Here is a 25030-nt window from a genome sequence, read left to right on the forward strand (position 1 = left end):
AATGTGTCTCAGTTTTCGTCCCCTGGTACTCGGGTGCAACATTCCAGACGCTTTACTAACACTCTCCCCACTTGGAGAGTCAGTGCCTTTAATGTCCTGTTTGGCCCAGTTTGCAATTTCTGCGGGAAATGAACAGGAATAGGGAGAACCAATGAGAGACTAGCTGGAGGTGTCTGGATGGGCAAATTTAACTCTCATTTCCCACCAGGAAGAGGAATTAACCAAAGGCTCAGCTTGCCATGCCGGAACCACACTAGGGCTTGAAGCAATCCTGCGGTGTTGCAGCCAGCTCACAATAAAGAGAGTTGAAGAAAGGATCTCAGGGGCACTGTCATTCACAAACCTGCAGAGTTATAAATGACAGCTATCGTCCAAAAATATATTGAAGTAAGGCTGCCAAGAGCACTTGAAAGCGGGGCAGAATTGCAGGAAACCGATTTCAGGCGGTAGACTGGAATTGCATGAAAAGCATAGGAAAAGAGGCAGAACGTCCACAATGATGCACTTGGCCAAAAAGGGCGTATGCGTTTTTTCCTGAATATATTCAGGAGAAAACGCATACGCGCTTTTTGGCCAACCAAGCAAGCTTGCAAAGGAAATCTGCACTACAATGAAGTCTCACTGCCCCCCGGGCAAAAGGGCCATCTGAAAAAATGTAAAATCCAGAAAGGCAGGACAGGCCATGGAGAACTGGGAGCCTTGTTATGCTGATGGGCGGGATGTAAATTGCCAACAGCCACTCTGGAGAAGTGTATGGTGTTTCCTGAAACATCTAAAAAACAAAGCAACAGAGCCTAGGGCACTTCCACTTATGCTCCTATAGCTTAGGGAAATTCAAATCAAAAAGACACAGCCACCCAAAAGTTTGGGACGGCTCTGTTTACAAGATCCTCGTTTATGGTACAAGTTCAATATCACAGAAAGCGAAAAATGAATAAAGAATTTGTGGTACTTACGTACAAGGCAATATCACTCAGCAATGAAATCTATGTCATCAGGCCCGTAGCAGCATAATGAGTGGATTCAGGTACGATGATTCTAAGTGAAATATGTCACACAGAAAAAGAAATATCATAAGGTATCACTAATACACGGAATGTAAACTTGGCTACACAGGAACTGAATTACAAAACAGAACAGGGTCTCAAATGTAGAAAACCAACTTATGCTTGCTTAAGGGAAAGGTGAGTTGGGGTGCTGCATAAAACCAGAGATTGAAATTAGCACAGATACTGTTCCATAAGCCAAATATGTAATAGACAAGAGCTACTCCTTGCTCAACGAAGTGGACTCAACACCCCATATTAAACGCCTAAGAATATACCTGACTGGTAAGAATCTTAAAACCTATGGATTTACATGTCTCTGAAAGAGAATCCAGCGTGTGTACAGCAGCATAAACTCAGCAGTGATAGGATTGGTGAGGTTCGGTGAGCAAATGCAGACCCTTTGAAGTCATATAGCATGGTACCCATTCCATGGGTCACAACTCTCCAGGTTTAAGGGATTCCTCCTTCAGCTAAAACATGCATGTGGAACCCAGAGTATGATCCACCGTGTGATCGGGAAACGTGTTCAAATGTGTCTCAGTTTTCGTCCCCTGGTACTCGGGTGCAACATTCCAGACGCTTTACTAACACTCTCCCCACTTGGAGAGTCAGTGCCTTTAACGTCGTGTTTGGCCCAGTTTGCAATTTCTGCGGGAAATGAACAGGAATAGGGAGAACCAATGAGAGACTAGCTGGAGGTGTCTGGATGGGCAAATTTAACTCTCATTTCCCACCAGGAAGAGGAATTAACCAAAGGCTCAGCTTGCCGTGCCGGAACCACACTAGGGCCTGAAGCAATCCTGCGGTGTTGCAGCCAGCTCACAATAAAGAGAGTTGAAGAAAGGATCTCAGGGGCACTGTCATTCACAAACCTGCAGAGTTATAAATGACAGCTATCGTCCAAAAATATATTGAAGTAAGGCTGCCAAGAGCACTTGAAAGCGGGGCAGAATTGCAGGAAACCGATTTCAGGAGGTAGACTGGAATTGCATGAAAAGCATAGGAAAAGAGGCAGAACGTCCACAATGATGCACTTGGCCAAAAAGGGCGTATGCGTTTTTTCCTGAATATATTCAGGAAAAAACGCATACGCCCTTTTTGGCCAACCAAGCAAGCTTGCAAAGGAAATCTGCACTACAATGATGTCTCACTGCCCCCCGGGCAAAAGGGCCATCTGAAAAATGTGTAAAATCCAGAAAGGCAGGACAGGCCATGGAGAACTGGGAGCCTTGTTATGCTGATGGGCGGGATGTAAATTGCCAACAGCCACTCTGGAGAAGTGTATGGTGTTTCCTGAAACATCTAAAAAACAAAGCAACAGAGCCTAGGGCACTTCCACTTATGCTCCTATAGCTTAGGGAAATTAAAATCAAAAAGACACAGCCACCCAAAAGTTTGGGACGGCTCTGTTTACAAGATCCTCGTTTATGGTACAAGTTCAATATCACAGAAAGCGAAAAATGAATAAAGAATTTGTGGTACTTACGTACAATGCAATATCACTCAGCAATGAAATCTATGTCATCAGGCCCGTAGCAGCATAATGAGTGGATTCAGGTACGATGATTCTAAGTGAAATATGTCACACAGAAAAAGAAATATCATAAGGTATCACTAATACACGGAATGTAAACTTGGCTACACAGGAACTGAATTACAAAACAGAACAGGGTCTCAAATGTAAAAAACCAACTTATGCTTGCTTAAGGGAAAGGTGAGTTGGGGTGCTGCATAAAACCAGAGATTGAAATTAGCACAGATACCGTTCCATAAGCCAAATATGTAATAGACAAGAGCTACTCCTTGCTCAATGAAGTGGACTCAACACCCCATATTAAACGCCTAAGAATATACCTGACTGGTAAGAATCTTAAAACCTATGGATTTACATGTCTCTGAAAGAGAATCAAGCGTGTGTACAGCAGCATAAACTCAGCAGTGATAGGATTGGTGAGGTTCGGTGAGCAAATGCAGACCCTTTGAAGTCATATAGCATGGTACCCATTCCATGGGTCACAACTCTCCAGGTTTAAGGGATTCCTCCTTCAGCTAAAACATGCATGTGGAACCCAGAGTATGATCCACCGTGTGATCGGGAAACGTGTTCAAATGTGTCTCAGTTTTCGTCCCCTGGTACTCGGGTGCAACATTCCAGACGCTTTACTAACACTCTCCCCACTTGGAGAGTCAGTGCCTTTAACGTCGTGTTTGGCCCAGTTTGCAATTTCTGCGGGAAATGAACAGGAATAGGGAGAACCAATGAGAGACTAGCTGGAGGTGTCTGGACGGGCAAATTTAACTCTCATTTCCCACCAGGAAGAGGAATTAACCAAAGGCTCAGCTTGCCGTGCCGGAACCACACTAGGGCCTGAAGCAATCCTGCGGTGTTGCAGCCAGCTCACAAGAAAGAGTGTTGAAGAAAGGATCTCAGGGGCACTGTCATTCACAAACCTGCAGAGTTATAAATGACAGCTATCGTCCAAAAATATATTGAAGTAAGGCTGCCAAGAGCACTTGAAAGCGGGGCAGAATTGCAGGAAACTGATTTCAGGAGGTAGACTGGAATTGCATGAAAAGCATAGGAAAAGAGGCAGAACCTCCACAATGATGCACTTGGCCAAAAAGGGCGTATGCGTTTTTTCCTGAATATATTCAGGAAAAAACGCATACGCCCTTTTTGGCCAACCAAGCAAGCTTGCAAAGGAAATCTGCACTACAATGAAGTCTCACTGCCCCACGGGCAAAAGGGCCATCTGAAAAAAGTGTAAAATCCAGAAAGGCAGGACAGGCCATGGAGAACTGGGAGCCTTGTTATGCTGATGGGAGGGATGAAAATTGCCAACAGCCACTCTGGAGAAGTGTATGGTGTTTCCTGAAACATCTAAAAAACAAAGCAACAGAGCCTAGGGCACTTCCACTTATGCTCCTATAGCTTAGGGAAATTCAAATCAAAAAGACACAGCCACCCAAAAGTTTGGGACGGCTCTGTTTACAAGATCCTCGTTTATGGTACAAGTTCAATATCACAGAAAGCGAAAAATGAATAAAGAATTTGTGGTACTTACGTACAATGCAATATCACTCAGCAATGAAATCTATGTCATCAGGCCCGTAGCAGCATAATGAGTGGATTCAGGTACGATGATTCTAAGTGAAATATGTCACACAGAAAAAGAAATATCATAAGGTATCACTAATACACGGAATGTAAACTTGGCTACACAGGAACTGAATTACAAAACAGAACAGGGTCTCAAATGTAGAAAACCAACTTATGCTTGCTTAAGGGAAAGGTGAGTTGGGGTGCTGCATAAAACCAGAGATTGAAATTAGCACAGATACCGTTCCATAAGCCAAATATGTAATAGACAAGAGCTACTCCTTGCTCAACGAAGTGGACTCAACACCCCATATTAAACGCCTAAGAATATACCTGACTGGTAAGAATCTTAAAACCTATGGATTTACATGTCTCTGAAAGAGAATCCAGCGTGTGTACAGCAGCATAAACTCAGCAGTGATAGGATTGGTGAGGTTCGGTGAGCAAATGCAGACCCTTTGAAGTCATATAGCATGGTACCCATTCCATGGGTCACAACTCTCCAGGTTTAAGGGATTCCTCCTTCAGCTAAAACATGCATGTGGAACCCAGAGTATGATCCACCGTGTGATCGGGAAACGTGTTCAAATGTGTCTCAGTTTTCGTCCCCTGGTACTCGGGTGCAACATTCCAGACGCTTTACTAACACTCTCCCCACTTGGAGAGTCAGTGCCTTTAACGTCGTGTTTGGCCCAGTTTGCAATTTCTGCGGGAAATGAACAGGAATAGGGAGAACCAATGAGAGACTAGCTGGAGGTGTCTGGACGGGCAAATTTAACTCTCATTTCCCACCAGGAAGAGGAATTAACCAAAGGCTCAGCTTGCCGTGCCGGAACCACACTAGGGCCTGAAGCAATCCTGCGGTGTTGCAGCCAGCTCACAAGAAAGAGAGTTGAAGAAAGGATCTCAGGGGCACTGTCATTCACAAACCTGCAGAGTTATAAATGACAGCTATCGTCCAAAAATATATTGAAGTAAGGCTGCCAAGAGCACTTGAAAGCGGGGCAGAATTGCAGGAAACCGATTTCAGGCGGTAGACTGGAATTGCATGAAAAGCATAGGAAAAGAGGCAGAACGTCCACAATGATGCACTTGGCCAAAAAGGGCGTATGCGTTTTTTCCTGAATATATTCAGGAAAAAACGCATACGCCCTTTTTGGCCAACCAAGCAAGCTTGCAAAGGAAATCTGCACTACAATGAAGTCTCACTGCCGCCCGGGCAAAAGGGTCATCTGAAAAAATGTAAAATCCAGAAAGGCAGGACAGGCCATGGAGAACTGGGAGCCTTGTTATGCTGATGGGCGGGATGTAAATTGCCAACAGCCACTCTGGAGAAGTGTATGGTGTTTCCTGAAACATCTAAAAAACAAAGCAACAGAGCCTAGGGCACTTCCACTTATGCTCCTATAGCTTAGGGAAATTCAAATCAAAAAGACACAGCCACCCAAAAGTTTGGGACGGCTCTGTTTACAAGATCCTCGTTTATGGTACAAGTTCAATATCACAGAAAGCGAAAAATGAATAAAGAATTTGTGGTACTTACGTACAATGCCATATCACTCAGCAATGAAATCTATGTCATCAGGCCCGTAGCAGCATAATGAGTGGATTCAGGTACGATGATTCTAATTGAAATAAGTCACAGAGAAAAAGAAACATCATAAGATATCACTAATACACGGAATGTAAACTTGGCTACACAGGACCTGAATTACAAAACAGAACAGGGTCTCAAATGTAGAAAACCAACTTATGCTTGCTTAAGGGAAAGGTGAGTTGGGGTGCTGCATAAAACCAGAGATTGAAATTAGCACAGATACCGTTCCATAAGCCAAATATGTAATAGACAAGAGCTACTCCTTGCTCAACGAAGTGGACTCAACACCCCATATTAAACGCCTAAGAATATACCTGACTGGTAAGAATCTTAAAACCTATGGATTTACATGTCTCTGAAAGAGAATCAAGCATGTGTACAGCAGCATAAACTCAGCAGTGATAGGATTGGTGAGGTTCGGTGAGCAAATGCAGACCCTTTGAAGTCATATAGCATGGTACCCATTCCATGGGTCACAACTCTCCAGGTTTAAGGGATTCCTCCTTCAGCTAAAACATGCATGTGGAACCCAGAGTATGATCCACCGTGTGATCGGGAAACGTGTTCAAATGTGTCTCAGTTTTCGTCCCCTGGTACTCGGGTGCAACATTCCAGACGCTTTACTAACACGCTCCCCACTTGGAGAGTCAGTGCCTTTAACGTCCTGTTTGGCCCAGTTTGTAATTTCTGCGGGAAATGAACAGGAATAGGGAGAACCAATGAGAAACTAGCTGGAGGTGTCTGGACGGGCAAATTTAACTCTCATTTCCCACCAGGAAGAGGAATTAACCAAAGGCTCAGCTTGCCGTGCCGGAACCACACTAGGGCCTGAAGCAATCCTGCGGTGTTGCGGCCAGCTCACAAGAAAGCGAGTTGAACAAAGGAGCGCAGGGGCACTGTCATTCACAAACCTGCAGAGTTATAAATGACAGCTATCGTCCAAAAATATATTGAAGTAAGGCTGCCAAGAGCACTTGAAAGCGGGGCAGAATTGCAGGACACCGGTTTCAGGAGGTAGACTGGAATTGCATGAAAAGCATAGGAAAAGAGGCAGAACGTCCACAATGATGCACTTGGCCAAAAAGGGCGTATGCGTTTTTTCCTGAATATATTCAGGAAAAAACGCATACGCCCTTTTTGGCCAACCAAGCAAGCTTGCAAAGGAAATCTGCACTACAATGAAGTCTCACTGCCCCCCGGGCAAAAGGGCCATCTGAAAAAAGTGTAAAATCCAGAAAGGCAGGACAGGCCATGGAGAACTGGGAGCCTTGTTATGCTGATGGGCGGGATGTAAATTGCCAACAGCCACTCTGGAGAAGTGTATGGTGTTTCCTGAAACATCTAAAAAACAAAGCAACAGAGCCTAGGGCACTTCCACTTATGCTCCTATAGCTTAGGGAAATTCAAATCAAAAAGACACAGCCACCCAAAAGTTTGGGACGGCTCTGTTTACAAGATCCTCGTTTATGGTACAAGTTCAATATCACAGAAAGCGAAAAATGAATAAAGAATTTGTGGTACTTACGTACAATGCCATATCACTCAGCAATGAAATCTATGTCATCAGGCCCGTAGCAGCATAATGAGTGGATTCAGGTACGATGATTCTAAGTGAAATATGTCACACAGAAAAAGAAATATCATAAGGTATCACTAATACACGGAATGTAATCTTGGCTACACAGGAACTGAATTACAAAACAGAACAGGGTCTCAAATGTAGAAAACCAACTTATGCTTGCTTAAGGGAAAGGTGAGTTGGGGTGCTGCATAAAACCAGAGATTGAAATTAGCACAGATACCGTTCCATAAGCCAAATATGTAATAGACAAGAGCTACTCCTTGCTCAACGAAGTGGACTCAACACCCCATATTAAACGCCTAAGAATATACCTGACTGGTAAGAATCTTAAAACCTATGGATTTACATGTCTCTGAAAGAGAATCAAGCGTGTGTACAGCAGCATAAACTCAGCAGTGATAGGATTGGTGAGGTTCGGTGAGCAAATGCAGACCCTTTGAAGTCATATAGCATGGTACCCATTCCATGGGTCACAACTCTCCAGGTTTAAGGGATTCCTCCTTCAGCTAAAACATGCATGTGGAACCCAGAGTATGATCCACCGTGTGATCGGGAAACGTGTTCAAATGTGTCTCAGTTTTCGTCCCCTGGTACTCGGTTGCAACATTCCAGACGCTTTACTGACACTCTCCCCACTTGGAGAGTCAGTGCCTTTAACGTCGTGTTTGGCCCAGTTTGCAATTTCTGCGGGAAATGAACAGGAATAGGGAGAACCAATGAGAGACTAGCTGGAGGTGTCTGGACGGGCAAATTTAACTCTCATTTCCCACCAGGAAGAGGAATTAACCAAAGGCTCAGCTTGCCGTGCCGGAACCACACTAGGGCCTGAAGCAATCCTGCGGTGTTGCAGCCAGCTCACAATAAAGAGAGTTGAAGAAAGGATCTCAGGGGCACTGTCATTCACAAACCTGCAGAGTTATAAATGACAGCTATCGTCCAAAAATATATTGAAGTAAGGCTGCCAAGAGCACTTGAAAGCGGGGCAGAATTGCAGGAAACCGATTTCAGGCAGTAGACTGGAATTGCATGAAAAGCATAGGAAAAGAGGCAGAACCTCCACAATGATGCACTTGGCCAAAAAGGGCGTATGCGTTTTTTCCTGAATATATTCAGGAGAAAACGCATACGCGCTTTTTGGCCAACCAAGCAAGCTTGCAAAGGAAATCTGCACTACAATGAAGTCTCACTGCCCCCCCGGGCAAAAGGGCCATCTGAAAAAATGTAAAATCCAGAAAGGCAGGACAGGCCATGGAGAACTGGGAGCCTTGTTATGCTGATGGGCGGGATGTCAATTGCCAACAGCCACTCTGGAGAAGTGTATGGTGTTTCCTGAAACATCTAAAAAACAAAGCAACAGAGCCTAGGGCACTTCCACTTATGCTCCTATAGCTTAGGGAAATTCAAATCAAAAAGACACAGCCACCCAAAAGTTTGGGACGGCTCTGTTTACAAGATCCTCGTTTATGGTACAAGTTCAATATCACAGAAAGCGAAAAATGAATAAAGAATTTGTGGTACTTACGTACAAGGCAATATCACTCAGCAATGAAATCTATGTCATCAGGCCCGTAGCAGCATAATGAGTGGATTCAGGTACGATGATTCTAAGTGAAATATGTCACACAGAAAAAGAAATATCATAAGGTATCACTAATACATGGAATGTAAACTTGGCTACACAGGAACTGAATTACAAAACAGAACAGGGTCTCAAATGTAGAAAACCAACTTATGCTTGCTTAAGGGAAAGGTGAGTTGGGGTGCTGCATAAAACCAGAGATTGAAATTAGCACAGATACCGTTCCATAAGCCAAATATGTAATAGACAAGAGCTACTCCTTGCTCAATGAAGTGGACTCAACACCCCATATTAAACGCCTAAGAATATACCTGACTGGTAAGAATCTTAAAACCTATGGATTTACATGTCTCTGAAAGAGAATCAAGCGTGTGTACAGCAGCATAAACTCAGCAGTGATAGGATTGGTGAGGTTCGGTGAGCAAATGCAGACCCTTTGAAGTCATATAGCATGGTACCCATTCCATGGGTCACAACTCTCCAGGTTTAAGGGATTCCTCCTTCAGCTAAAACATGCATGTGGAACCCAGAGTATGATCCACCGTGTGATCGGGAAACGTGTTCAAATGTGTCTCAGTTTTCGTCCCCTGGTACTCGGGTGCAACATTCCAGACGCTTTACTAACACTCTCCCCACTTGGAGAGTCAGTGCCTTTAACGTCGTGTTTGGCCCAGTTTGCAATTTCTGCGGGAAATGAACAGGAATAGGGAGAACCAATGAGAGACTAGCTGGAGGTGTCTGGACGGGCAAATTTAACTCTCATTTCCCACCAGGAAGAGGAATTAACCAAAGGCTCAGCTTGCCGTGCCGGAACCACACTAGGGCCTGAAGCAATCCTGCGGTGTTGCAGCCAGCTCACAAGAAAGAGTGTTGAAGAAAGGATCTCAGGGGCACTGTCATTCACAAACCTGCAGAGTTATAAATGACAGCTATCGTCCAAAAATATATTGAAGTAAGGCTGCCAAGAGCACTTGAAAGCGGGGCAGAATTGCAGGAAACTGATTTCAGGAGGTAGACTGGAATTGCATGAAAAGCATAGGAAAAGAGGCAGAACCTCCACAATGATGCACTTGGCCAAAAAGGGCGTATGCGTTTTTTCCTGAATATATTCAGGAAAAAACGCATACACCCTTTTTGGCCAACCAAGCAAGCTTGCAAAGGAAATCTGCACTACAATGAAGTCTCACTGCCCCACGGGCAAAAGGGCCATCTGAAAAAAGTGTAAAATCCAGAAAGGCAGGACAGGCCATGGCGAACTGGGAGCCTTGTTATGCTGATGGGAGGGATGAAAATTGCCAACAGCCACTCTGGAGAAGTGTATGGTGTTTCCTGAAACATCTAAAAAACAAAGCAACAGAGCCTAGGGCACTTCCACTTATGCTCCTATAGCTTAGGGAAATTCAAATCAAAATGACACAGCCACCCAAAAGTTTGGGACGGCTCTGTTTACAAGATCCTCGTTTATGGTACAAGTTCAATATCACAGAAAGCGAAAAATGAATAAAGAATTTGTGGTACTTACGTACAATGCAATATCACTCAGCAATGAAATCTATGTCATCAGGCCCGTAGCAGCATAATGAGTGGATTCAGGTACGATGATTCTAAGTGAAATATGTCACACAGAAAAAGAAATATCATAAGGTATCACTAATACACGGAATGTAAACTTGGCTACACAGGAACTGAATTACAAAACAGAACAGGGTCTCAAATGTAGAAAACCAACTTATGCTTGCTTAAGGGAAAGGTGAGTTGGGGTGCTGCATAAAACCAGAGATTGAAATTAGCACAGATACCGTTCCATAAGCCAAATATGTAATAGACAAGAGCTACTCCTTGCTCAACGAAGTGGACTCAACACCCCATATTAAACGCCTAAGAATATACCTGACTGGTAAGAATCTTAAAACCTATGGATTTACATGTCTCTGAAAGAGAATCCAGCGTGTGTACAGCAGCATAAACTCAGCAGTGATAGGATTGGTGAGGTTCGGTGAGCAAATGCAGACCCTTTGAAGTCATATAGCATGGTACCCATTCCATGGGTCACAACTCTCCAGGTTTAAGGGATTCCTCCTTCAGCTAAAACATGCATGTGGAACCCAGAGTATGATCCACCGTGTGATCGGGAAACGTGTTCAAATGTGTCTCAGTTTTCGTCCCCTGGTACTCGGGTGCAACATTCCAGACGCTTTACTAACACTCTCCCCACTTGGAGAGTCAGTGCCTTTAACGTCCTGTTTGGCCCAGTTTGCAATTTCTGCGGGAAATGAACAGGAATAGGGAGAACCAATGAGAGACTAGCTGGAGGTGTCTGGACGGGCAAATTTAACTCTCATTTCCCACCAGGAAGAGGAATTAACCAAAGGCTCAGCTTGCCGTGCCGGAACCACACTAGGGCCTGAAGCAATCCTGCGGTGTTGCAGCCAGCTCACAATAAAGAGAGTTGAAGAAAGGATCTCAGGGGCACTGTCATTCACAAACCTGCAGAGTTATAAATGACAGCTATCGTCCAAAAATATATTGAAGTAAGGCTGCCAAGAGCACTTGAAAGCGGAGCAGAATTGCAGGAAACCGATTTCAGGAGGTAGACTGGAATTGCATGAAAAGCATAGGAAAAGAGGCAGAACGTCCACAATGATGCACTTGGCCAAAAAGGGCGTATGCGTTTATTCCTGAATATATTCAGGAAAAAACGTATGCGCCTTTTTGGCCAACCAAGCAAGCTTGCAAAGGAAATCTGCACTACAATGAAGTCTCACTGCCCCCCGGGCAAAAGGGCCATCTGAAAAAAGTGTAAAATCCAGAAAGGCAGGACAGGCCATGGAGAACTGGGAGCCTTGTTATGCTGATGGGTGGGATGTAAATTGCCAACAGCCACTCTGGAGAAGTGTATGGTGTTTCCTGAAACATCTAAAAAACAAAGCAACAGAGCCTAGGGCACTTCCACTTATGCTCCTATAGCTTAGGGAAATTCAAATCAAAAAGACACAGCCACCCAAAAGTTTGGGACGGCTCTGTTTACAAGATCCTCGTTTATGGTACAAGTTCAATATCACAGAAAGCGAAAAATGAATAAAGAATTTGTGGTACTTACGTACAATGCCATATCACTCAGCAATGAAATCTATGTCATCAGGCCCGTAGCAGCATAATGAGTGGATTCAGGTACGATGATTCTAAGTGAAATATGTCACACAGAAAAAGAAATATCATAAGGTATCACTAATACACGGAATGTAAACTTGGCTACCCAGGAACTGAATTACAAAACAGAACAGGGTCTCAAATGTAGAAAACCAACTTATGCTTGCTTAAGGGAAAGGTGAGTTGGGGTGCTGCATAAAACCAGAGATTGAAATTAGCACAGATACCGTTCCATAAGCCAAATATGTAATAGACAAGAGCTACTCCTTGCTCAACGAAGTGGACTCAACACCCCATATTAAACGCCTAAGAATATACCTGACTGGTAAGAATCTTAAAACCTATGGATTTACATGTCTCTGAAAGAGAATCAAGCATGTGTACAGCAGCATAAACTCAGCAGTGATAGGATTGGTGAGGTTCGGTGAGCAAATGCAGACCCTTTGAAGTCATATAGCATGGTACCCATTCCATGGGTCACAACTCTCCAGGTTTAAGGGATTCCTCCTTCAGCTAAAACATGCATGTGGAACCCAGAGTATGATCCACCGTGTGATCGGGAAACGTGTTCAAATGTGTCTCAGTTTTCGTCCCCTGGTACTCGGGTGCAACATTCCAGACGCTTTACTAACACTCTCCCCACTTGGAGAGTCAGTGCCTTTAACGTCCTGTTTGGCCCAGTTTGTAATTTCTGCGGGAAATGAACAGGAATAGGGAGAACCAATGAGAAACTAGCTGGAGGTGTCTGGACGGGCAAATTTAACTCTCATTTCCCACCAGGAAGAGGAATTAACCAAAGGCTCAGCTTGCCGTGCCGGAACCACACTAGGGCCTGAAGCAATCTTGCGGTGTTGTGGCCAGCTCACAACAAAGCGAGTTGAACAAAGGAGCGCAGGGGCACTGTCATTCACAAACCTGCAGAGTTATAAATGACAGCTATCGTCCAAAAATATATTGAAGTAAGGCTGCCAAGAGCACTTGAAAACGGTGCAGAATTGCAGGAAACCGATTTCAGGAGGTAGACTGGAATTGCATGAAAAGCATAGGAAAAGAGGCAGAACGTCCACAATGATGCACTTGGCCAAAAAGGGCGTATGCGTTTTTTCCTGAATATATTCAGGAAAAAACGCATACGCCCTTTTTGGCCAACCAAGCAAGCTTGCAAAGGAAATCTGCACTACAATGATGTCTCACTGCCCCCCGGGCAAAACGGCCATCTGAAAAATGTGTAAAATCCAGAAAGGCAGGACAGGCCATGGAGAACTGGGAGCCTTGTTATGCTGATGGGCGGGATGTCAATTGCCAACAGCCACTCTGGAGAAGTGTATGGTGTTTCCTGAAACATCTAAAAAACAAAGCAACAGAGCCTAGGGCACTTCCACTTATGCTCCTATAGCTTAGGGAAATTCAAATCAAAAAGACACAGCCACCCCAAAGTTTGGGACGGCTCTGTTTACAAGATCCTCGTTTATGGTACAAGTTCAATATCACAGAAAGCGAAAAATGAATAAAGAATTTGTGGTACTTACGTACAATGCAATATCACTCAGCAATGAAATCTATGTCATCAGGCCCGTAGCAGCATAATGAGTGGATTCAGGTACGATGATTCTAAGTGAAATATGTCACACAGAAAAAGAAATATCATAAGGTATCACTAATACACGGAATGTAAACTTGGCTACACAGGAACTGAATTACAAAACAGAACAGGGTCTCAAATGTAAAAAACCAACTTATGCTTGCTTAAGGGAAAGGTGAGTTGGGGTGCTGCATAAACCAGAGATTGAAATTAGCACAGATACCGTTCCATAAGCCAAATATGTAATAGACAAGAGCTACTCCTTGCTCAATGAAGTGGACTCAACACCCCATATTAAACGCCTAAATATATACCTGACTGGTAAGAATCTTAAAACCTATGGATTTACATGTCTCTGAAAGAGAATCAAGCGTGTGTACAGCAGCATAAACTCAGCAGTGATAGGATTGGTGAGGTTCGGTGAGCAAATGCAGACCCTTTGAAGTCATATAGCATGGTACCCATTCCATGGGTCACAACTCTCCAGGTTTAAGGGATTCCTCCTTCAGCTAAAACATGCATGTGGAACCCAGAGTATGATCCACCGTGTGATCGGGAAACGTGTTCAAATGTGTCTCAGTTTTCGTCCCCTGGTACTCGGGTGCAACATTCCAGACGCTTTACTAACACTCTCCCCACTTGGAGAGTCAGTGCCTTTAACGTCGTGTTTGGCCCAGTTTGCAATTTCTGCGGGAAATGAACAGGAATAGGGAGAACCAATGAGAGACTAGCTGGAGGTGTCTGGACGGGCAAATTTAACTCTCATTTCCCACCAGGAAGAGGAATTAACCAAAGGCTCAGCTTGCCGTGCCGGAACCACACTAGGGCCTGAAGCAATCCTGCGGTGTTGCAGCCAGCTCACAAGAAAGTGAGTTGAAGAAAGGATCTCAGGGGCACTGTCATTCACAAACCTGCAGAGTTATAAATAACAGCTATCGTCCAAAAATATATTGAAGTAAGGCTGCCAAGAGCACTTGAAAGCGGGGCAGAATTGCAGGAAACCGATTTCAGGCGGTAGACTGGAATTGCATGAAAAGCATAGGAAAAGAGGCAGAACGTCCACAATGATGCACTTGGCCAAAAAGGGCGTATGCGTTTTTTCCTGAATATATTCAGGAAAAAACGCATACGCCCTTTTTGGCCAACCAAGCAAGCTTGCAAAGGAAATCTGCACTACAATGAAGTCTCACTGCCCCCCGGGCAAAAGGGCCATCTGAAAAAAGTGTAAAATCCAGAAAGGCAGGACAGGCCATGGAGAACTGGGAGCCTTGTTATGCTGATGGGCGGGATGTAAATTGCCAACAGCCACTCTGGAGAAGTGTATGGTGTTTCCTGAAACATCTAAAAAACAAAGCAACAGAGCCTAGGGCACTTCCACTTATGCTCCTATAGCTTAGGGAAATTCAAATCAAAAAGACACAGCCACCCAAAAGTTTGGGACGGCTCTGTTTACAAGATCCTCGTTTATGGTACAAGTTCAATATCACAGAAAGCGAAAAATGAATAAAGAATTTGTGGTACTTACGTACAATGCCATATCACTCAGCAATGAAATCTATGTCATCAGGCCCGTAGCAGCATAATGAGTGGATTCAGGTACGATGATTCTAAGTGAAATATGTCACACAGAAAAAGAAATATCATAAGGTATCACTAATACACGGAATGTAAACTTGGCTACACAGGAACTGAATTACAAAACAGAACAGGGTCTCAAATGTAGAAAACCAACTTATCCTTGCTTAAGGGAAAGGTGAGTTGGGGTGCTGCATAAAACCAGAGATTGAAATTAGCACAGATACCGTTCCATAAGCCAAATATGTAATAGACAAGAGCTACTCCTTGCTCAACGAAGTGGACTCAACACCCCATATTAAACGCCTAAGAATATACCTGACTGGTAAGAATCTTAAAACCTATGGATTTACATGTCTCTGAAAGAGAATCCAGCGTGTGTACAGCAGCATAAACTCAGCAGTGATAGGATTGGTGAGGTTCGGTGAGCAAATGCAGACCCTTTGAAGTCATATAGCATGGTACCCATTCCATGGGTCACAACTCTCCAGGTTTAAGGGATTCCTCCTTCAGCTAAAACATGCATGTGGAACCCAGAGTATGATCCACCGTGTGATCGGGAAACGTGTTCAAATGTGTCTCAGTTTTCGTCCCCTGGTACTCGGGTGCAACATTCCAGACGCTTTACTAACACTCTCCCCACTTGGAGAGTCAGTGCCTTTAACGTCCTGTTTGGCCCAGTTTGCAATTTCTGCGGGAAATGAACAGGAATAGGGAGAACCAATGAGAGACTAGCTGGAGGTGTCTGGACGGGCAAATTTAACTCTCATTTCCCACCAGGAAGAGGAATTAACCAAAGGCTCAGCTTGCCGTGCCGGAACCACACTAGGGCCTGAAGCAATCCTGCGGTGTTGCAGCCAGCTCACAAGAAAGAGAGTTGAAGAAAGGATCTCAGGGGCACTGTCATTCACAAACCTGCAGAGTTATAAATGACAGCTATCGTCCAAAAATATATTGAAGTAAGGCTGCCAAGAGCACTTGAAAGCGGAGCAGAATTGCAGGAAACCGATTTCAGGAGGTAGACTGGAATTGCATGAAAAGCATAGGAAAAGAGGCAGAACGTCCACAATGATGCACTTGGCCAAAAAGGGCGTATGCGTTTTTTCCTGAATATATTCAGGAAAAAACGCATGCGCCTTTTTGGCCAACCAAGCAAGCTTGCAAAGGAAATCTGCACTACAATGAAGTCTCACTGCCCCCCGGGCAAAAGGGCCATCTGAAAAAAGAGTAAAATCCAGAAAGGCAGGACAGGCCATGGAGAACTGGGAGCCTTGTTATGCTGATGGGCGGGATGTAAATTGCCAACAGCCACTCTGGAGAAGTGTATGGTGTTTCCTGAAACATCTAAAAAACAAAGCAACAGAGCCTAGGGCACTTCCACTTATGCTCCTATAGCTTAGGGAAATTCAAATCAAAAAGACACAGCCACCCAAAAGTTTGGGACGGCTCTGTTTACAAGATCCTCGTTTATGGTACAAGTTCAATATCACAGAAAGCGAAAAATGAATAAAGAATTTGTGGTACTTACGTACAATGCAATATCACTCAGCAATGAAATCTATGTCATCAGGCCCGTAGCAGCATAATGAGTGGATTCAGGTACGATGATTCTAAGTGAAATATGTCACACAGAAAAAGAAATATCATAAGGTATCACTAATACACGGAATGTAAACTTGGCTACACAGGAACTGAATTACAAAACAGATCAGGGTCTCAAATGTAAAAAACCAACTTATGCTTGCTTAAGGGAAAGGTGAGTTGGGGTGCTGCATAAAACCAGAGATTGAAATTAGCACAGATACCGTTCCATAAGCCAAATATGTAATAGACAAGAGCTACTCCTTGCTCAATGAAGTGGACTCAACACCCCATATTAAACGCCTAAGAATATACCTGACTGGTAAGAATCTTAAAACCTATGGATTTACATGTCTCTGAAAGAGAATCAAGCGTGTGTACAGCAGCATAAACTCAGCAGTGATAGGATTGGTGAGGTTCGGTGAGCAAATGCAGACCCTTTGAAGTCATATAGCATGGTACCCATTCCATGGGTCACAACTCTCCAGGTTTAAGGGATTCCTCCTTCAGCTAAAACATGCATGTGGAACCCAGAGTATGATCCACCGTGTGATCGGGAAACGTGTTCAAATGTGTCTCAGTTTTCGTCCCCTGGTACTCGGGTGCAACATTCCAGACGCTTTACTAACACTCTCCCCACTTGGAGAGTCAGTGCCTTTAACGTCCTGTTTGGCCCAGTTTGCAATTTCTGCGGGAAATGAACAGGAATAGGGAGAACCAATGAGAGACTAGCTGGAGGTGTCTGGACGGGCAAATTTAACTCTCATTTCCCACCAGGAAGAGGAATTAACCAAAGGCTCAGCTTGCCGTGCCGGAACCACACTAGGGCCTGAAGCAATCCTGCGGTGTTGCGGCCAGCTCACAAGAAAGTGAGTTGAAGAAAGGATCTCAGGGGCACTGTCATTCACAAACCTGCAGAGTTATAAATGACAGCTATCGTCCAAAAATATATTGAAGTAAGGCTGCCAAGAGCACTTGAAAGCGGGGCAGAATTGCAGGAAACCGATTTCAGGCGGTAGACTGGAATTGCATGAAAAGCATAGGAAAAGAGGCAGAACGTCCACAATGATGCACTTGGCCAAAAAGGGCGTATGCGTTTTTTCCTGAATATATTCAGGAAAAAACGCATACGCCCTTTTTGGCCAACCAAGCAAGCTTGCAAAGGAAATCTGCACTACAATGAAGTCTCACTGCCCCCCGGGCAAAAGGGCCATCTGAAAAAATGTAAAATCCAGAAAGGCAGGACAGGCCATGGAGAACTGGGAGCCTTGTTATGCTGATGGGCGGGATGTAAATTGCCAACAGCCACTCTGGAGAAGTGTATGGTGTTTCCTGAAACATCTAAAAAACAAAGCAACAGAGCCTAGGGCACTTCCACTTATGCTCCTATAGCTTAGGGAAATTCAAATCAAAAAGACACAGCCACCCAAAAGTTTGGGACGGCTCTGTTTACAAGATCCTCGTTTATGGTACAAGTTCAATATCACAGAAAGCGAAAAATGAATAAAGAATTTGTGGTACTTACGTACAATGCCATATCACTCAGCAATGAAATCTATGTCATCAGGCCCGTAGCAGCATAATGAGTGGATTCAGGTACGATGATTCTAAGTGAAATATGTCACACAGAAAAAGAAATATCATAAGGTATCACTAATACACGGAATGTAAACTTGGCTACACAGGAACTGAATTACAAAACAGAACAGGGTCTCAAATGTAGAAAACCAACTTATGCTTGCTTAAGGGGAAAGGTGAGTTGGGGTGCTGCATAAAACCATTGATTGAAATTAGCACAGATACCGTTCCATAAGCCAAATATGTAATAGACAAGAGCTACTCCTTGCTCAACGAAGTGGACTCAACACCCCATATTAAACGCCTAAGAATATACCTGACTGGTAAGAATCTTAAAACCTATGGATTTACATGTCTCTGAAAGAGAATCAAGCATGTGTACAGCAGCATAAACTCAGCAGTGATAGGATTGGTGAGGTTCGGTGAGCAAATGCAGACCCTTTGAAGTCATATAGCATGGTACCCATTCCATGGGTCACAACTCTCCAGGTTTAAGGGATTCCTCCTTCAGCTAAAACATGCATGTGGAACCCAGAGTATGATCCACCGTGTGATCGGGAAACGTGTTCAAATGTGTCTCAGTTTTCGTCCCCTGGTACTCGGGTGCAACATTCCAGACGCTTTACTAACACGCTCCCCACTTGGAGAGTCAGTGCCTTTAACGTCCTGTTTGGCCCAGTTTGTAATTTCTGCGGGAAATGAACAGGAATAGGGAGAACCAATGAGAAACTAGCTGGAGGTGTCTGGATGGGCAAATTTAACTCTCATTTCCCACCAGGAAGAGGAATTAACCAAAGGCTCAGCTTGCCGTGCCGGAACCACACTAGGGCCTGAAGCAATCCTGCGGTGTTGCGGCCAGCTCACAAGAAAGCGAGTTGAACAAAGGAGCGCAGGGGCACTGTCATTCACAAACCTGCAGAGTTATAAATGACAGCTATCGTCCAAAAATATATTGAAGTAAGGCTGCCAAGAGCACTTGAAAGCGGGGCAGAATTGCAGGACACCGGTTTCAGGAGGTAGACTGGAATTGCATGAAAAGCATAGGAAAAGAGGCAGAACGTCAACAATGATGCACTTGGCCAAAAAGGGCGTATGCGTTTTTCCTGAATATATTCAGGAAAAAACGCATACGCCCTTTTTGGCCAACCAAGCAAGCTTGCAAAGGAAATCTGCACTACAATGAAGTCTCACTGCCCCACGGGCAAAAGGGCCATCTGAAAAAAGTGTAAAATCCAGAAAGGCAGGACAGGCCATGGAGAACTGGGAGCCTTGTTATGCTGATGGGAGGGATGAAAATTGCCAACAGCCACTCTGGAGAAGTGTATGGTGTTTCCTGAAACATCTAAAAAACAAAGCAACAGAGCCTAGGGCACTTCCACTTATGCTCCTATAGCTTAGGGAAATTAAAATCAAAATGACACAGCCACCCAAAAGTTTGGGACGGCTCTGTTTACAAGATCCTCGTTTATGGTACAAGTTCAATGTCACAGAAAGCGAAAAATGAATAAAGAATTTGTGGTACTTACGTACAATGCCATATCACTCAGCAATGAAATCTATGTCATCAGGCCCGTAGCAGCATAATGAGTGGATTCAGGTACGATGATTCTAAGTGAAATATGTCACACAGAAAAAGAAATATCATAAGGTATCACTAATACACGGAATGTAAACTTGGCTACACAGGAACTGAATTACAAAACAGAACAGGGTCTCAAATGTAGAAAACCAACTTATGCTTGCTTAAGGGAAAGGTGAGTTGGGGTGCTGCATAAAACCAGAGATTGAAATTAGCACAGATACCGTTCCATAAGCCAAATATGTAATAGACAAGAGCTACTCCTTGCTCAACGAAGTGGACTCAACACCCCATATTAAACGCCTAAGAATATACCTGACTGGTAAGAATCTTAAAACCTATGGATTTACATGTCTCTGAAAGAGAATCAAGCGTGTGTACAGCAGCATAAACTCAGCAGTGATAGGATTGGTGAGGTTCGGTGAGCAAATGCAGACCCTTTGAAGTCATATAGCATGGTACCCATTCCATGGGTCACAACTCTCCAGGTTTAAGGGATTCCTCCTTCAGCTAAAACATGCATGTGGAACCCAGAGTATGATCCACCGTGTGATCGGGAAACGTGTTCAAATGTGTCTCAGTTTTCGTCCCCTGGTACTCGGGTGCAACATTCCAGACGCTTTACTAACACTCTCCCCACTTGGAGAGTCAGTGCCTTTAACGTCGTGTTTGGCCCAGTTTGCAATTTCTGCGGGAAATGAACAGGAATAGGGAGAACCAATGAGAAACTAGCTGGAGGTGTCTGGACGGGCAAATTTAACTCTCATTTCCCACCAGGAAGAGGAATTAACCAAAGGCTCAGCTTGCCGTGCCGGAACCACACTAGGGCCTGAAGCAATCCTGCGGTGTTGCAGCCAGCTCACAATAAAGAGAGTTGAAGAAAGGATCTCAGGGGCACTGTCATTCACAAACCTGCAGAGTTATAAATGACAGCTATCGTCCAAAAATATATTGAAGTAAGGCTGCCAAGAGCACTTGAAAGCGGGGCAGAATTGCAGGAAACCGATTTCAGGAGGTAGACTGGAATTGCATGAAAAGCATAGGAAAAGAGGCAGAACCTCCACAATGATGCACTTGGCCAAAAAGGGCGTATGCGTTTTTTCCTGAATATATTCAGGAAAAAACGCATACGCCCTTTTTGGCCAACCAAGCAAGCTTGCAAAGGAAATCTGCACTACAATGAAGTCTCACTGCCCCCCGGGCAAAAGGGCCATCTGAAAAAAGTGTAATATCCAGAAAGGCAGGACAGGCCATGGAGAACTGGGAGCCTTGTTATGCTGATGGGAGGGATGTAAATTGCCAACAGCCACTCTGGAGAAGTGTATGGTGTTTCCTGAAACATCTAAAAAACAAAGCAACAGAGCCTAGGGCACTTCCACTTATGCTCCTATAGCTTAGGGAAATTCAAATCAAAAAGACACAGCCACCCAAAAGTTTGGGACGGCTCTGTTTACAAGATCCTCGTTTATGGTACAAGTTCAATATCACAGAAAGCGAAAAATGAATAAAGAATTTGTGGTACTTACGTACAATGCAATATCACTCAGCAATGAAATCTATGTCATCAGGCCCGTAGCAGCATAATGAGTGGATTCAGGTACGATGATTCTAAGTGAAATATGTCACACAGAAAAAGAAATATCATAAGGTATCACTAATACACGGAATGTAAACTTGGCTACACAGGAACTGAATTACAAAACAGAACAGGGTCTCAAATGTAGAAAACCAACTTATGCTTGCTTAAGGGAAAGGTGAGTTGGGGTGCTGCATAAAACCAGAGATTGAAATTAGCACAGATACCGTTCCATAAGCCAAATATGTAATAGACAAGAGCTACTCCTTGCTCAACGAAGTGGACTCAACACCCCATATTAAACGCCTAAGAATATACCTGACTGGTAAGAATCTTAAAACCTATGGATTTACATGTCTCTGAAAGAGAATCAAGCGTGTGTACAGCAGCATAAACTCAGCAGTGATAGGATTGGTGAGGTTCGGTGAGCAAATGCAGACCCTTTGAAGTCATATAGCATGGTACCCATTCCATGGGTCACAACTCTCCAGGTTTAAGGGATTCCTCCTTCAGCTAAAACATGCATGTGGAACCCAGAGTATGATCCACCGTGTGATCGGGAAACGTGTTCAAATGTGTCTCAGTTTTCGTCCCCTGGTACTCGGGTGCAACATTCCAGACGCTTTACTAACACTCTCCCCACTTGGAGAGTCAGTGCCTTTAACGTCCTGTTTGGCCCAGTTTGCAATTTCTGCGGGAAATGAACAGGAATAGGGAGAACCAATGAGAGACTAGCTGGAGGTGTCTGGACGGGCAAATTTAACTCTCATTTCCCACCAGGAAGAGGAATTAACCAAAGGCTCAGCTTGCCGTGCCGGAACCACACTAGGGCCTGAAGCAATCTTGCGGTGTTGTGGCCAGCTCACAAGAAAGCGAGTTGAACAAAGGAGCGCAGGGGCACTGTCATTCACAAACCTGCAGAGTTATAAATGACAGCTATCGTCCAAAAATATATTGAAGTAAGGCTGCCAAGAGCACTTGAAAGCGGGGCAGAATTGCAGGAAACCGATTTCAGGAGGTAGACTGGAATTGCATGAAAAGCATAGGAAAAGAGGCAGAACGTCCACAATGATGCACTTGGCCAAAAAGGGCGTATGCGTTTTTTCCTGAATATATTCAGGAAAAAACGCATACGCCCTTTTTGGCCAACCAAGCAAGCTTGCAAAGGAAATCTGCACTACAATGAAGTCTCACTGCCCCACGGGCAAAAGGGCCATCTGAAAAAAGTGTAAAATCCAGAAAGGCAGGACAGGCCATGGAGAACTGGGAGCCTTGTTATGCTGATGGGAGGGATGAAAATTGCCAACAGCCACTCTGGAGAAGTGTATGGTGTTTCCTGAAACATCTAAAAAACAAAGCAACAGAGCCTAGGGCACTTCCACTTATGCTCCTATAGCTTAGGGAAATTCAAATCAAAATGACACAGCCACCCAAAAGTTTGGGACGGCTCTGTTTACAAGATCCTCGTTTATGGTACAAGTTCAATATCACAGAAAGCGAAAAATGAATAAAGAATTTGTGGTACTTACGTACAATGCAATATCACTCAGCAATGAAATCTATGTCATCAGGCCCGTAGCAGCATAATGAGTGGATTCAGGTACGATGATTCTAAGTGAAATATGTCACACAGAAAAAGAAATATCATAAGGTATCACTAATACACGGAATGTAAACTTGGCTACCCAGGAACTGAATTACAAAACAGAACAGGGTCTCAAATGTAGAAAACCAACTTATGCTTGCTTAAGGGAAAGGTGAGTTGGGGTGCTGCATAAAACCAGAGATTGAAATTAGCACAGATACCGTTCCATAAGCCAAATATGTAATAGACAAGAGCTACTCCTTGCTCAATGAAGTGGACTCAACACCCCATATTAAACGCCTAAGAATATACCTGACTGGTAAGAATCTTAAAACCTATGGATTTACATGTCTCTGAAAGAGAATCAAGCGTGTGTACAGCAGCATAAACTCAGCAGTGATAGGATTGGTGAGGTTCGGTGAGCAAATGCAGACCCTTTGAAGTCATATAGCATGGTACCCATTCCATGGGTCACAACTCTCCAGGTTTAAGGGATTCCTCCTTCAGCTAAAACATGCATGTGGAACCCAGAGTATGATCCACCGTGTGATCGGGAAACGTGTTCAAATGTGTCTCAGTTTTCGTCCCCTGGTACTCGGGTGCAACATTCCAGACGCTTTACTAACACTCTCCCCACTTGGAGAGTCAGTGCCTTTAACGTTGTGTTTGGCCCAGTTTGCAATTTCTGCGGGAAATGAACAGGAATAGGGAGAACCAATGAGAGACTAGCTGGAGGTGTCTGGACGGGCAAATTTAACTCTCATTTCCCACCAGGAAGAGGAATTAACCAAAGGCTCAGCTTGCCGTGCCGGAACCACACTAGGGCCTGAAGCAATCCTGCGGTGTTGCAGCCAGCTCACAAGAAAGAGAGTTGAAGAAAGGATCTCAGGGGCACTGTCATTCACAAACCTGCAGAGTTATAAATGACAGCTATCGTCCAAAAATATATTGAAGTAAGGCTGCCAAGAGCACTTGAAAGCGGGGCAGAATTGCAGGAAACCGATTTCAGGCGGTAGACTGGAATTGCATGAAAAGCATAGGAAAAGAGGCAGAACGTCCACAATGATGCACTTGGCCAAAAAGGGCGTATGCGTTTTTTCCTGAATATATTCAGGAAAAAACGCATACGCCCTTTTTGGCCAACCAAGCAAGCTTGCAAAGGAAATCTGCACTACAATGAAGTCTCACTGCCCCCCGGGCAAAAGGGCCATCTGAAAAAATGTAAAATCCAGAAAGGCAGGACAGGCCATGGAGAACTGGGAGCCTTGTTATGCTGATGGGCGGGATGTAAATTGCCAACAGCCACTCTGGAGAAGTGTATGGTGTTTCCTGAAACATCTAAAAAACAAAGCAACAGAGCCTAGGGCACTTCCACTTATGCTCCTATAGCTTAGGGAAATTCAAATCAAAAAGACACAGCCACCCAAAAGTTTGGGACGGCTCTGTTTAGAAGATCCTCGTTTATGGTACAAGTTCAATATCACAGAAAGCGAAAAATGAATAAAGAATTTGTGGTACTTACGTACAATGCCATATCACTCAGCAATGAAATCTATGTCATCAGGCCCGTAGCAGCATAATGAGTGGATTCAGGTACGATGATTCTAAGTGAAATATGTCACACAGAAAAAGAAATATCATAAGGTATCACTAATACACGGAATGTAAACTTGGCTACACAGGAACTGAATTACAAAACAGAACAGGGTCTCAAATGTAGAAAACCAACTTATGCTTGCTTAAGGGAAAGGTGAGTTGGGGTGCTGCATAAAACCAGAGATTGAAATTAGCACAGATACCGTTCCATAAGCCAAATATGTAATAGACAAGAGCTACTCCTTGCTCAACGAAGTGGACTCAACACCCCATATTAAACGCCTAAGAATATACCTGACTGGTAAGAATCTCAAAACCTAT

The sequence above is a fragment of the Lagenorhynchus albirostris genome, chromosome 1 (assembly GCF_949774975.1).
Source record: "Lagenorhynchus albirostris chromosome 1, mLagAlb1.1, whole genome shotgun sequence".
NCBI lineage: Eukaryota > Metazoa > Chordata > Mammalia > Artiodactyla > Delphinidae > Lagenorhynchus > Lagenorhynchus albirostris.